General features: G+C 31.5%; 1 long non-coding RNA gene across 1 annotated transcript; it reads left to right on the forward strand.

The window, feature by feature from the left end:
- The first annotated feature begins 9,444 nt into the window (after nt 1-9,444).
- LOC113776427 lies at nt 9,445-10,095 on the forward strand. Its single transcript, XR_003469015.1, has 2 exons — nt 9,445-9,787; nt 9,925-10,095. It is a non-coding gene; the product is annotated as an uncharacterized LOC113776427 (long non-coding RNA).
- The last annotated feature ends 4,989 nt before the right edge of the window (nt 10,096-15,084 follow it).

Consider the following 15,084-nt stretch of genomic DNA (forward strand, 5'->3'; position numbering starts at 1 on the left):
GGCATTTGTGACTGTATTGCTATGCTGGTGAACCTTTTGGCCATGTTGTGGTAGGATACCAATGGGGTATGATTGTGGTAATATGTCACGTTTTTGTGTTTATGAATGGCAATATTACTAGCCACATATTTTATGATTTATCATATCTAGTTGTGGTAATATGGATGGCAATATTACTGGCCATATCTTTGCTGAAGATGATTAAATCTGTCAAGTGTCCTGAATAATAATTGTTGGTTATATCTTTGCATCTGATGACTTAATCTAACAACTTCATTGCATTTAAATGGGTATTTCAGGGTCTTTCAATGTCCTGAATAAAAGCAGGTTTTTTCAATGTCTTCAACAAAGGCAGCTTCATTCGCTCATTTATAATTGAAACATGAAAATCAACTCCAGATTGAAACCAGGATGTGATTTTTGCATTGCAATTTGTCCCAACTCCAGATTCTATTACACTACTTTTACATTACAAATTTTGCCCAAACTTCATCTCATACATATAACGACCAGTGACAAAAGAGACACAAGTACAGTCAGCATCATCATCATCTTCATCAGCCCCATCGTTGCTTCGACATTGTGAATCTTCGATTGTAATCCCATAATGATGTTATAGTTATTACTTTCCATTCCTTGCCTAGACATGATAAATCTTTCAGCTGTTGCAGGTCCAATTGGTGAAACCCCTTCCACGTATGGACTTTGGCAGGATGATTCATTAGTGCCTCCCTCTTTACTAATTGGGTTGCAGCATGCCCAAAATGAACAAGCACCAGTTTCACATACATAATACAACATACCTTTTGATGGTTTTTCAGATTCTACTACCTTAATCTTTGCTTTATTGTTGCAGAAATATCACCGGTTTTGGTACCTTAGGTCCCTCGATCCACCGCCAAAATTTTGGGAGCTTGACATTTTTTGGTTCTCCCTTGAAATGATAGCTGATTTAGCCCTTCCAAAGCTCTTTTTTTTTCATCCAAAGCTGCGTTACTCTTTACGTTTTTGGGTCTTCGTTTTGCATCTCTCTGTCGAATTTTCTCATTTGCAGAACAACAATTATGGTGGGTTTCATTTGTAAGAGACATGGAGGGCAAAATTGGAATGAAACGAGTTTCTTCTAGCCACAAGTTACCATTAAGTCGCGTCAATATCACTCGCTAGCTTCCCAGCCGGTCAACAGGTAAAATCCAAAGAAGTCCAAAGCACAGGGGGGTTAAGTGGGTGTTTCTAAACAATGAGGAGGTTTCGTGTCAATTTCCTTAACCACATGGGGGTTTTATGTATTTTACCCTATATTTTTTTTAAGTTTAGTTTTGCATTCATAAGGAAACATCCAAGTGTGATACGTTTAAGGGTTAGATTAAGAAAAATTTTTATTAAATCTCGCAACTAGCTTAGACTATGTTAAAAGAGTGCCTTAAGTTTGATCTGATCGAACCTTTGCCTTCCCTTTCTTCAACTATAACTCCTGAACTCAATTTTTCTTATTTTCAAAGACCTGAAGTTGTAAACAAAAATTTTATTTCATTTTTATTTTTGGTCAAAAAAATTTTTATGTGACTTAGTACGTTTGAATTTAATACCAAGTGGTGACTCCTATTTTCTTAAAAATCCTTTTTAGACTAAATTTTGGGCTCAAACTGTCGCATTCTTTAAAGTTTCATTTTAGACCCTTTTTCACTTTTTTTTTAAATGAAAAACACATTTTTTGCAAAAACCTTTTTGTCGTAAAAAATAGGGAGCGACAAGCAACTAAAAAAATTTTCTTGCCATCTGTACGGTGAAGATCCATATAGACAAACTGAAAATCTTAAGAGATCTATTATGTTAATTCATGATTTTTCACTGTTAGAATGCACAATGATTACTTTTTCAAATATCGACTATTAACTAACCTTGGTATTAATTCTAGTACTAATTATGACTTACTTAGATTCTCTGTGATGGGTCAAAAAATGCAAGAATTTTTTTCATTTTTCTTTTCCTTTAAAATGGCATTTTTGTAGTTCATATTAAACTATGATCATTATCTTGAAATACTTACTAGTGTGTCATACAATCAATTTTCTAAAATTTCTTGAAATGTATAAAATCAAGAGTTCACCAGTATGAAATTGCATGTAACAACAAATAAAGAATAAACTTGTGATCTAACAATCAAAAATAATGCTAGGGAGGAATAATGGTAGCAAAAGAATAAAAGCGAGACATAAGTAGAGGATAGGATATATATGTAACATAAGTTTGCTATCTGGTTCGATAACGCCATAAGAGCACACAATAGTGGGTCGGGTGTTATTGTTTCCATGTAAGGGTAAATTTCTTCTACAAAATTATTGCAATTCAAAGGATAGTTGATAATTTAAAGCATTAATTAATATTGATTTACTTTCCTTTTTTGGTTTGCCTGTAGTATGCCTACAGGGCACCAAATAGAAATGAAAAAAAACATGTAATATAAGGAAGAAAATAATTAAGTGATTCTTTCCTTTTAACGGGGATCCTATGTGGCAATAAATAGATTAACAAGGAAATAAAAACTGAAAGAGTATTACTTTGAAATTATTTTCCGAGAAGTAGAGTGTTTTGGCCAAAAACTCCAATAAAACGATGTTGGGTTTCCTATGTGGTAGGTTACTAAATTAGTTATTCTCATGTCCTGTCATGGACGTCCTATGTTTCTGCCATGTGTATATATTACCTTAATTTATTTGGTCAGATTCAAATTTTTTTATTTTTGTTAGCAATAATTAATCCTAAACTTTTTCAAGTTTTAGGTGTAGCACTTTTTTTAGCAACAGTCTATTACCCACTTTGTTATCCTTAATTTACATTCTTACTATGTTTAATTTTGGTCATATTTTAGAATACTTGCCATATTAACAACAATCAATCACCTTATTGATTCATTCCTGATGAAATCAGGGAATACAGAGTCACGTTGTTTGGATGTTCAAGGATGCGAGGTTCACAGAATTTCATAGTTAGACGATGATAGTAATAATTTTTTTTTTACACTTTACCTTTTCAATTTAAGAAAAATAATATGCAACCTTTTCTCCCTCTTCCTTTTAATCTTGACTTTATTTTCATTTCATGGGATAATAATGAAATATTATTGAACCTTTTACAATACTTCTTCCCTTCTTATCAAAAATATTGCCCCAAAATATATAGTTCTTTAAAATAAATTTTCTATATAATCATTTTTTTTTTGTATAAACCACATGTACCCACGTTTTATGATCTGTGACTAATTTTGTTCAAGCCGAGTCGAACCCCTTACAGGATAAAACTTTTTCAATGTTGTTCTTTTCATTCCCATGGGTTTTAAACCTAATACCTCATAATTAAGGGATGCAAACCCTTTCGACTTGCACTAACATCCGTTGGTTTCTATATAATCATAACTTTATTGTAAACATTTCCTTACAATGTAGTTTCGTAAGTTTTCTTTCAAGATAGAGTTAGAAACTTCCATACTATAAACAATCTCGTGTGCGATAATATCTTTTAAAATATGCAAAATTAACTTTTTTATATCTTTAAACTCAAAAAATTAAAAAAAAATAATTTATATAAAAATTTAATAAATTTGATATCAACAAAATGCGTATACCTTTTTCTACTCTTAGAGCAAATATTATAATTTTAAAACATGCTCATATATTTTAGTGTTAATTAATTAAAAACACATACTTGTTCTTTTTTAATGTTTAAACTTATATTGGACATTATCTTTTGATACTTAGTTTTGATAAGTGCTTTTAAATTTTTTGTTGATAATGTTTTGTCAAAATCAAATTTATTAAATTCTTACATTACTCATTTTTTTTATTCTTTGAGGTTAAAGATTTTAAAGTTAATTTTAAATATTTCAAAAGATATTATGGCATAAGAAATTATTTAGAGTATATCTTTAACTATAAATGTTTTTAATTCTATCTTGAATAAAAAATTTACAAAATTACATTGTATAGAAATGTTTATAGAAAGTTTATTTTGAAGAACTGTATACATGATACTTTTCATCAATAATATGTTTTAGCATAAAATATGTTAGTTTTATATATTAAAATTATATTACAACTTTCATACTGGTTCAATATATTATATAAAGAATTGATAATTATTAAACAAAGTGTACTTTCTTTTTTTTGGCGGCTGAAGGAAGGAACAAAGTGTGAATAATACTAAGGGCAAAGTTGGAAGAAAATTTTTTTTACAGGTTTTGAAGGCCTGTCATTTACTAGGATAAGGGCAAAGTGCTTTTTTTGCGATAATTTCAGAAATTGCCCTTGAAGTTTTTAACAATTTCACTTAAAACCCTTGAAATTTCAAAAATCACAACTACCTACGTTGTTCATCTAAAATGGCAATACTAGCCTTAACATTCTATTGAAACTCCTATTTACACAAAGGATGGATTTTATAATTTTTTTTCCTTTTCCCTCCTTATTCATTTCTCTTATATTTCACCAGAAAAATTGAAGAACTATCAATGTTGTCCCTAATCTCTATCCATATTAAACATCAAACTAGTAATATTTTTTTGATAACTTTTAATATCATCTAACTTTTTGTAACTCTCTTTTTATATCAAAATCAAGAATAAATCAACAATAACCTAAAAACAAGGTCACTACCAAACGATGGTAGTTCCACCACTCAACTAGCCCACAAACTTTAAAAAAATTGAAATGATACTTTATTATCGAACTTAAAAAGAATCTATGTCTCTGATAAAGTACAATAAAAAGTTGCCTATTATAGTGATAGATTTATTATTATAGTTATTATCAAACAACAAATATTAGCATTTAAAACTTGAGACTCATTTCTTCGTAATTGTGCCAAATTACTTTACAATCATCTAGAATAATAAATTAAACTTCATAAGATAAAGACATTTTAGGGTATGCACTAAATTTTTTACCCTATATTAAGTTTTGGTTATCAAAAGTATCAAATCAAGGGAGGTAAGTGTAGTTTTTAAAACTTTGATGGTCCTAAGTGAAATAGTAGAAAATCTCAACAAAGTTTTCTGAAATTATCCTTATTTTTTTTCGAGTGGGTAAAGTGTGATTGCTCCTATAGTTCAGGCGGCAAAGTGTCAGAAACAACTGAGGGCAATAGAGTCAATGACAAGAAAGCATAGTTTTAGCATCTTTAGAAAAGCACAAAGCAAAATAAAACAGTATTGGAGGGAGACTTGGGACCAGCATACTTAGATGCTTGTCCACTTTATCTTCAGTTGATGTGATTGTTACAAAATTTAGTCCACAATCTACAGTGTTTTGTTTTGGTTTAAATGCATTAAATCCCTGAACTTGCACCTAGTTGTAATTTGCATTTTGACCCTTGAGTCAAGGTTAATCTAGCAGAACATAGATGCGGCAAACTTTAGGAGTCTAATGACCAAGTTATCCATGTCCAAAAAGTGATTGACCGTTATATTCCACGACAAAACGTATGCTTCATTAAAAATCTTGCCCTAAAAAAAAATTTCTAAGCAGATAAATGATATAATGATTTTTGCCTATTGAACCAAATTCATTAGCAAAAGGGAAAAAAATTCTCTCGGATAAGTAAAAAAAAACTCTCTCAATTAAGTAAGTCAAAAATCTCAACTCTCACTAGTAAAACATCTATTCTTCTAGACGATGAGTTTTATGGTTAATTATCATATTAATATACATAAGAAATTTGAATATCTCATCTACAAAAATGACTCAAGAAATAGGTTAAACTTCTTAATCATGGACAAATTGGTCATTATACTCAAAAAAAACTGATAGAATTCATATTTCGTTAGATTGACATTAAGGTTAGGAGAGTTTCTTTGAAAGTTAAGGGTAGCAAATTGCAATTCTATTGCAAATTCATGGAGATTTTTTTTTTTTTTTTAAGTTGATGAATATGGATAAATATTTCAACCTGTCTTTAGTGGCTAATACACTTGTGTACCAATTCAAGGACAGAATATTAGCAGGAGAGATTTTATTCAACCTATATAGATTCATATAAGCTTTTCTGAACATTTTACTAAAATTATACAATGCTTGCCCCTTTAAACGTACGTAATGGTTATATCTCATGCTCCTTTATCCTCTGTATATAAAAATCCTGTAACTACTCAACTCTCTTTGTCCTATTATATAGTGCCAATGCAGTGCAAAAAATAGCAACTAATAATAAAAGAAAATTAAACAAAGAGGAAGCTAGCGATAAAAGGAAAAAGAATCCCATTAGAATTTTATTTGTATTACATCACATTAAAAAGACTATAGGTATTAGGCAACGTAGTTATATATTACTTGTGCACCACCTAAAATGAGAACCAACTTTTGTATTTTTGTAGTTTATTAACGAAAATAAAATCTTCTCCAATCCTCCAAACTCTATCAAGTGTTCCAATTGTATTTTTTAAGAATGTCTACTATTGTACTTTTCATTTTAGTTACCGATTGCAAGAATAATTATGCTTGCTTGGGAGTAAGAAGTACAACTATTGGTTGAATCATGTAAAAGAAATTAAGAAAATTATCAACTTCATTTTAATATTGTCATTCTATCTAATGTTTAGCTATTTAATCATATGACTTTGTGATGCATTTGGGTGTTATTTTGTAAGCTGCTATGGGATTATTTATTGCTATTTTTGGTACCATCAACAACTGCAGTTGGTCAAGCCCCAACAGCTCCTTTGAGAAAAATAATAATGTCCCACGAGGGCTTAAGTCTTCTGTGGTGGCCAACGACAGTTCAAAAAACTATTGATTAATTAAAATAGGATGTTCGTTGAGAAGAAATGATAATATAGAGCAAGAGTGCGACAGGGAGCAGAATAAAAAGTAGGACAGAAGATTTTAAATAATAAGCAGTTGTTGATTAATTAAAATAGAATGTTTATGAAGGAGAAATAGTAATACAAAACAAGTCGAGGGAGTGAGCAGAATAAGTACACAAGATTCCAGCGCATCACACCACGCGTGGGGCAGCTAAACACATGCGTAAGCGACGACATGCTGATCACTTCACATGTCATGACTTGGTTTTTCCACGGCACGGCGCATGCAGAACAGCACTCAAGAATAGCACCGCGCATGGAGCATCACGATTCATGAACATCAGTTTGGAATTCCAGCATTGCACCAGTAAGCACTCAAGAAAGATCAAAACAATGAGAAATCACGAGTTAGCTGTCTATATATTTGTTCTTAACCCAAAACTCGTGCAAAATGAAATAGTTATGGACTGAATGCTGACTTTCATAAATATTAAAATTTATCGTGCAAACAATACTGGAGGCAACTGCCCACAAGACTATTGTCCAGTCATAGATGCATAGGCACTATTCTTTTATACATATCCTGTAAGTTTAGTAATAAACTCCGAGGTATCATCTTTTTCTGATGATTTGGCATGACAATATGATTCTACCTTATGTCCTTTTTTGTCTGGTTAAATCGCTCTAATTAAAAAAATTGTTGTTGAGGGAGCATTGACAATGCACCAAGTCTCCATGCTCTTTCCGAGAAATTTCCTTTCTGTACTTTGATCTTGACTTCTCAACCACAGTAAAGTGGCTCAGTGGCTCTGGACGTCTGGTCAGAAATCATTAACTGTATTTGGAAAAAGAGACAGGAGCAACTGTGACTACAGTTGGTCCTGAATAAGTATAACATCTTGTTAATAAGTTATAATTCATTATTATTAACTATTTACATAAACTCGTAACGAACACATAATTATTATATATGAAACTTACATGAACTGAATTCGTTGTAAAGTTATAGGAGAAGTTAATCACAAATTACAATACGTTTACATGGTATTATATCATTTGGGAACAATTGTGCTTACAATCGTTCATATCTCTCTCTCAATTATTTGTATGGTGCTCAGGTATGTAGTTTCGATAACTAATAGAAAGTGGGTTTGTTTGGATTGCCCTTTATTTCCTCAAATATATTTGCTTACATCATCATTACAATTTTCAATACACCTTTTTACCTTTCCAATTACCTTTTCATCTCACATACATCACATCACAAAAAGTGCTATAATAAAAATATCTCAAATAACTTACAATCCAAACAAACACGTGTACTGAAAAAATGAAGAGGCATATGCGTTACAGAGTTTTCTCAAATAATTCTTGTTTGGATTGCGATTTTCTGTCGGAAAATTACGTCATTTTTCGTGATCACATTTCCCTATTACCTTTTTCCCTCACATACATCAAATCGCTACAGTAATTTTTATATAAAAAATCATGAAAAATGCAATCCAAACACAACCTTAATAGTAGGGCTAGCTATACAAAGACAAATGACGAAGAAGCGTTCTGGAGTTCTATTTCATATGCTTGTCGTTCACATGATTAGTTATCTCATCTCCTGCAATCCAATTAATTTACCCCATCAAAAATGAGAGTAGAAGGCAAAGCTACAAATCCAATCTTATCACCCTTATAATTCGCTCTAGGGCTTTTATTAGGAGAATTCCTTGGCTACACTTACACCAAACTAACACACTCATGAATTCACTAACAAGAAAATAATCAAATAGGTCGCAAAGGGTCGACTTAGAGCAAGTGCAATTGAAGGATGGTTTAGCAATTAACTTACCATTGTTGTTTTTGTTGTAGGACTCAAGGTAACAAAATATATTGTTCCATATAAACGTTAGTGTACATAAACAAAATATTTCGTTTAATCATAGTACAATAATAATTTAGTCTGTTCGGATAGTTTGGATAGTGGATTTTTTAGGATAATTTTTGAAAAAAAAATATTGTAGCACCTTTTTTATATGATGTGTGAAATAAAAGTTATTAAAAATGTGCTAACGGTACAATCAAATAAATTTTGACAAACAATTCACTAATCACTTTTTTATTTGTCAAAATTTATTTGATTACATCGTCAATATATTTTTTAATCACTTTTTTATTTTACACGCGTCAGGTATCCGTCCCAAATCTGACAAGGCTTTCTATGGTCATCGTTTCTCAGTCTTTTTATAGTACTGGGGAAGCTTTAAGTTAAGACATCACTATGTGCTTTTTTGTCGAGTCGCCTTGGTATCTTCCTTGAAATTTACCAGTAAGCTTTTCAGGCGCATAGAATTAAAACACATCCATCAACATCGTTTCCATTTTCAGTCTATATTGTGTAAAAATTTTCCAAGCCATCAATTGACGTGACCTACCGTATGGAAAGGGTTGGTTAGGATAACCATCGTAAGATCCACATTATTGTGAGACACGATCCACATGTACCCGTTCATTAGACGAAAATTGTGCTCGTTTAGAAGCGAAAACTCGTACGCCCAATTAAGTTTTTGGAAGAAAACTTTCAAAGAATTATACGTGAAGTATAATCCTATTAAAATAACTACCTTTGCTTGTTATTTTTCTTTTAATGTGCAATACTATGAATCTTGGGCTTATGTTCAATCCTGCTTGTGGCTTCCAAAATGATCTGATAATTGGTCCGTGGCTTTGTTATTTTAGATTATTTTTCGGTATCTAATCGTTCTAGGAAAGACACGGATACCAAATGGAGTCTAAATTACTCTGAATTTGAGTACCATTGATGGATACGATGACACCTCCCTCTCTTCTTTTCCACCTAAATATAAAACAAAGCCAACACCATCACACCAACTGTTCCCTTCATAGCTTGGAAGCTTTAAAACCCAGTGACAGAGAGAGATGCACCTACTGGAAGCAATCCAGTCTTCAAATCAAAGGAAAAACTATTGGAAACTTCAGGTTCACAGACGAAGATAAATTACCTGAAAGTTCATCTACACTTTCCTTAACCATTTTCATCTTCTGTTATACGACTTTAGTCCATTTCTGGAGTTAATGCCAAAAGTGCTTATCAACTCCGGGTTGTATTCTTCCAGAATTCATGGCTTTCGGCGGAAAGATTCTGACTGTCGAGCCAAAGTATTGAGAAAGAACGTTTGCATCTGTGGAAGTGACAAGGCAAGTATATACCATTCCTCTTTTCTTGGTGCTTTTTCATTTGATCATACACAAATAAATGTGAAATAAGAGAAAACGTGTTTGCTTTATTCTGAGGATCAATTTTATCCTTTGAACAAATGTCCGGTCTTGAATGTGACTTTAGCGACTCAGTTTAGCATCATATCTGAGTGGCAATTGCCTATAGTTCATTGTACATACTTTGTACTGAGGTTAATTAGGAGTTCAAGTTCTTACAGTCCCCTTTCTTTCCAAGTGAGATTAGTATATCTATCAAGAAAATAGAAGGAAGAGGTTGCTATTATTGAAATCCCAAACATTACAAGTCGTGGGTTCAAATCTTCCTTTCTCACTTTTTAAATTCCATCTCCCCTGTTAGAAGGGCGAAAAAGGTGGGGTTATGCTTGCATGCTTTGGATATCATAACTCGAAATCAACTGCAAAGAAGAGATTAAAGTTTGAGAAATACTTTTCTTCCAGCTGTTAAGATTGATGAAGAGAAAATTCATGGGGCAAAGTTGGAAAATCAATATGCTGGGTTTTGGGAAATATGACTAAATATATATATAGTAAGTAGTTAGCCGTAGTCAATCTAGAGAGTTAGAGGAACCGCGAGGATTAAAAAAGACTGAGCTTCGATTTGCTAGGGTTTTTTTAAGATGGTGGCAAAATAATGCTATATTTTTTAAAACAAGTGATATAATTTTATTTTATACTTGACTCTATTATTTATTTATGTAAAAGTACGATAAAATAAAGTAAAATTTTCTATTAATATCTATCTATTCATTATATATTTTTCTAAGTACAATAATTAGTATTTAAAAGCATTTTATTATATATTTTATGTATATTAAAGTTACTATTTTATATTTATAAATATTAAATTAATGCTCATCAGTTCAACCAGTGAATTTCAATCAGTGATTCACTGGTTGAACCAGTGACCCGTTGACCTAATCCCTCAATCGGGTTCTTCACCGGATCGGGTTTAATAACTATGAACTTCTTGCCTAAATCGAATTTGAGCAGTTGATTTTTCTTGTTTGGTTTAAAGAAAAGTCTAAACCCTAGAAAAGAATAAATGAAAAGGCAAAGATTACGAGGGATCATGCGGTTGGTTGAAAGTTTCTAATTCTCAAGAAGCAGGCAGTCATGGGCTGCGCCTTGGACGGCTGTGTTGTTGCCGCCCATTTGAAATTTTTCCATCAAACTTTTGGGCCGCTGTACAATTAGGACCAAAAATCAACGGACACCCATACAGTCTCTGCACGTGTCATTGTCTTGTTTGAAATTGCTACCTTTTTTCAAAAAAATTTTAGGAATAATTACATAGACTTCTTTGAGGTTTTTAATAATGTTACTTAATAACTTTAAAGTTTTAAAATTATTACTTACCTCCCTCGATTTTATTACTTGTCTAACAAAACCTTAAAAATACCATAAGTTTTAAATGAAAACCCTAGACTACTCTCGTACTCCTTTTTCTAAAGATGAAGAAAACAAAAAGAAAAAAGAAAGATATTCTTACACCATTTTATTTACCATCAAAGTCACCATCACTTTTAACATCATCTCTATCACAACTATCGTAACTACAAAATTACAGCTGTCAAAGATAAAAATTAAAAATTAGTACTTATACAAAATTACAACTATAGTAACACCAATCCTATGTGCCTAAACTAACTCCTTATGAACCCTCTTTTTTTTCAATCCATGACTTAAGTTTTCAAGTTCAACAAAATCATCAAAAAAATCATATTAAAATCACCAAAGAAATAATACCAAAACTATCAAAATCACAAATATGTATGTGTGTGTGTATATATATATATATATGCAAATATATATATACATACACACATATATATATATTTGTAATATTTGGGTGTGTGTGTCTATATAAACACACACACAAAAGGAAAAATTAAATATGTCACAATCACTTCATCCAAAAAAGGACTGAGAAAGAATGTTGGGCAAAGAGGGAAGAGAATAAAGTGACTATTGTTTAGTTTTCTTTAATTTTTTTTATATCCATTTATTTGATACATGAGTTAACTATTAAGTGAGGGCTAGTGTAAAGAGCTAGCATAGTTATTTTACAATACTAAAAGAGGTACAATGATATTTTGGAAAATATTAGAAGATATTTTTGGAATTATTCCTTATTTGTAAGATCTCTTTGTCACAATATCAGTGTAAATATTGTTTTAAACTATTAGCTATGGATGAATAACAAGTGATTTTAAATTAAAGTTTAAAATTCTTTTTATACATGTTACACGCACCCAAATAACTATTATTTTTGTAGGTGGTTTTCAATATTATGTTTAGAGCTCATTATAACACATAAGAACTTCTAGCATTTTCTGAACTGGCATGCCCAAATCGAGATCAAGTAAAAGCCTAGAATGATATTTTAAGCTCTAAGCTCAAAATGAACCCTTCATAGAATATGATTCATTTTTTTTCTTTTTCCAGTGTAAGTGAGAGGTTCCACCTGTACGGCCCAACTCATTCCTTTCCCCGTATAATAGTTCTTTAGGCATAAAAACCACACACTAAATAAGGTATAATAGTTCTTTGGGCATAAAAACAACACACTAAATAAGGTTCTGCTATTCGTGCTACACAGTATGAGAAAATGTTCTAATCTTTGGCGTGTTTATACACGGATTATCCGTACGAGATTGAGAGTGTACATTGACTTTGAAAGAGAGAACTTCATTTCCAGCACCGCCTGGTGTGAAAATCCAAACCTGGCCCAAATCTACACATTTTATTCTCCTTTTGACGGGCTAAAAGCCATGAACAGCTGGAGAATTAAGGCTGAGGGACAATTAATTCCTAAACAGATTTTCAGTAATCAGCATGCATCCTAGATTTCTTCCAATAATAAATTACTTGTTCCACATGATGACGATTTCCAATATTGGTTTTACTGCATTCAACTAACTATACAAGAATGACTTCAAGAAGGGTTTTTCTAACATGTATCCTCCATTAGGCACTCATTAACATATATAAATTTCACTTAGTCTATTATGTATATATATACATACTAATAATTATTATTTTCCCTAATATTTATATACTTCTTCAAATTAATCTTATCTTTCCAAAAAATTTAACACTCGAAATACATTTTAACGAGTACCCAACAGGTACTCACCCAACTAGACAAGTCAATTAAACCATGGGTTTTATTCAAATGTAACCTCAACTCATCATATTTTTTGGGGGTCAAAATTCACATTTCCAATTTAGACTTTCAAGAATATCATTGATCAGTTTATAAGTATCTAATTTTGCGTAATAGAGGTATAAATCCAGACTGTTTCAACTCTTAATTCTCCTATGCAACAATCTTCAATGTTGATTTTGCCATTTGAAAGTGGTTATTGATTAAGTTTATGTTATATCTGACTTCCATCTACTTTTCTTTTCTAAACCTCTTGGCGCATAATTTCAAATCTATAGTTCTAATCACACATCATAAAAAGTGCCTGTTGATACCTGTTAATTAGACAGCATGCTCGTGTGGATTTATGTATAATTCTTCTTTTTTCAAACTCATTAGGGATTGGATCCATGTCTAAATAATTGGTTTCTTCGAAAAAAATATATAATTGGTTCAAATCTAAATTTATGCTTTCAGCCTAAGCTTTTCCTTTTGACAGGCTAAGAATTGGCTTAAGGGCCAATTATTAGCTTTTCAAAAGCGTAAAATTAAGTAGAAAAAGTGTTCAGATACCAAGAGTACAACAAATGTATGTGTATGCACTGTAAATGAAAAATGTGTTTATAAAAAGGTTATCAAATTCAGAGAGTGATTAATAGATTAATCATGTAAGATGACATCGATTAATATGCATCAATTTCAAGGACTTCCCATTCAAGCATACTTAATGAACGGGGTAGAATTGATTTCTTTTCTCTTTGACTAAAGTCTCAATTAGAAGGCTTGCACCATGGTTAACTACGAGACAAATCACAATGCAACTGATGTAGAAAAATAACCATACCGCTTGGATGGATCAAAGATTACTTGAAAAATGTTTTATATAAAAAAAAAAATTTTAATAGCAGGAGAAGGATAGGATATAAAGAACAGGGAAGAGAACAGAGGATTTAAATCAACACATCTAATTTTTAAAATCTCAACGTTAACTACTAAATCAAAACTGTCTTGACTTGTGTAAGTTACTATAGTATTTTTTAGATGTATGTTAACAAAAATGTAGTTGAAAAAGTGTTTAGAGTATGATAGAGAATTTTATTCCAAATTATTGTACAGCATTTAAATTTGTTATATTATATCTCACTTTACCCTGTGGTGTAATTAAATGCTGAACTTCAAATGCTACCATTTTGTTAGGCCACAATTGCGCCAATTAATAAATTTAGCAAGCAGCTTTGTTCAGAGCCTTCAGACATTAGAAAACTTTACTCTTTGACGTAGTCTTGAGGAAGCCAAAGCTACGAAAGACTCGTTAAAACTAAGAAAAGAAATAATAAATGAAGCACAGAAGTCCTTCGCATCCGTTGTCAATTTTTCTCCAAAGCCAGTTAGAAGACCGGCAAATCTATGCCGACAATACTTTTTGTCTTTTTTTTTTGAGTAGAAGAAAGTTTAGGTGGGTTCGATTTCGATTATCACCTATAGAATTCTTACAAATTACTTACCAATATAGCTTTCACATTAACAGTCAGATTTGAATACACAATTTTTTATTAGAAATTACCCGTCCTTATCAATTGAGTCAATTGCATCACAAATATATGCTTTTAAATTGGAAAAAAAGAAAAAAAAATCGCAAAGAAGTCAAATGCTTAATATCTGATCGTGCAGAAAGGATGGCATTGGACACTCAGTATATATTGCAAGAAATTGTATTTTATTTAGAGATACCTTTATGACAAATTTTGCCAAAAGTAAGTTATTGTCGGCAAAGAGATAAACGTGTTATTGACCAATATAAAAGAGATAAACGTGTATTCTGCAAGATTTAAGCTTACCAAAAGGATGCCAATATGACAACAATCTAAGGATGATTCCTCTTTGTTTTGAA

This window comes from Coffea eugenioides, chromosome 6 (genome assembly GCF_003713205.1).
Source record: "Coffea eugenioides isolate CCC68of chromosome 6, Ceug_1.0, whole genome shotgun sequence".
Classification (NCBI taxonomy): Eukaryota; Viridiplantae; Streptophyta; class Magnoliopsida; order Gentianales; family Rubiaceae; genus Coffea; species Coffea eugenioides.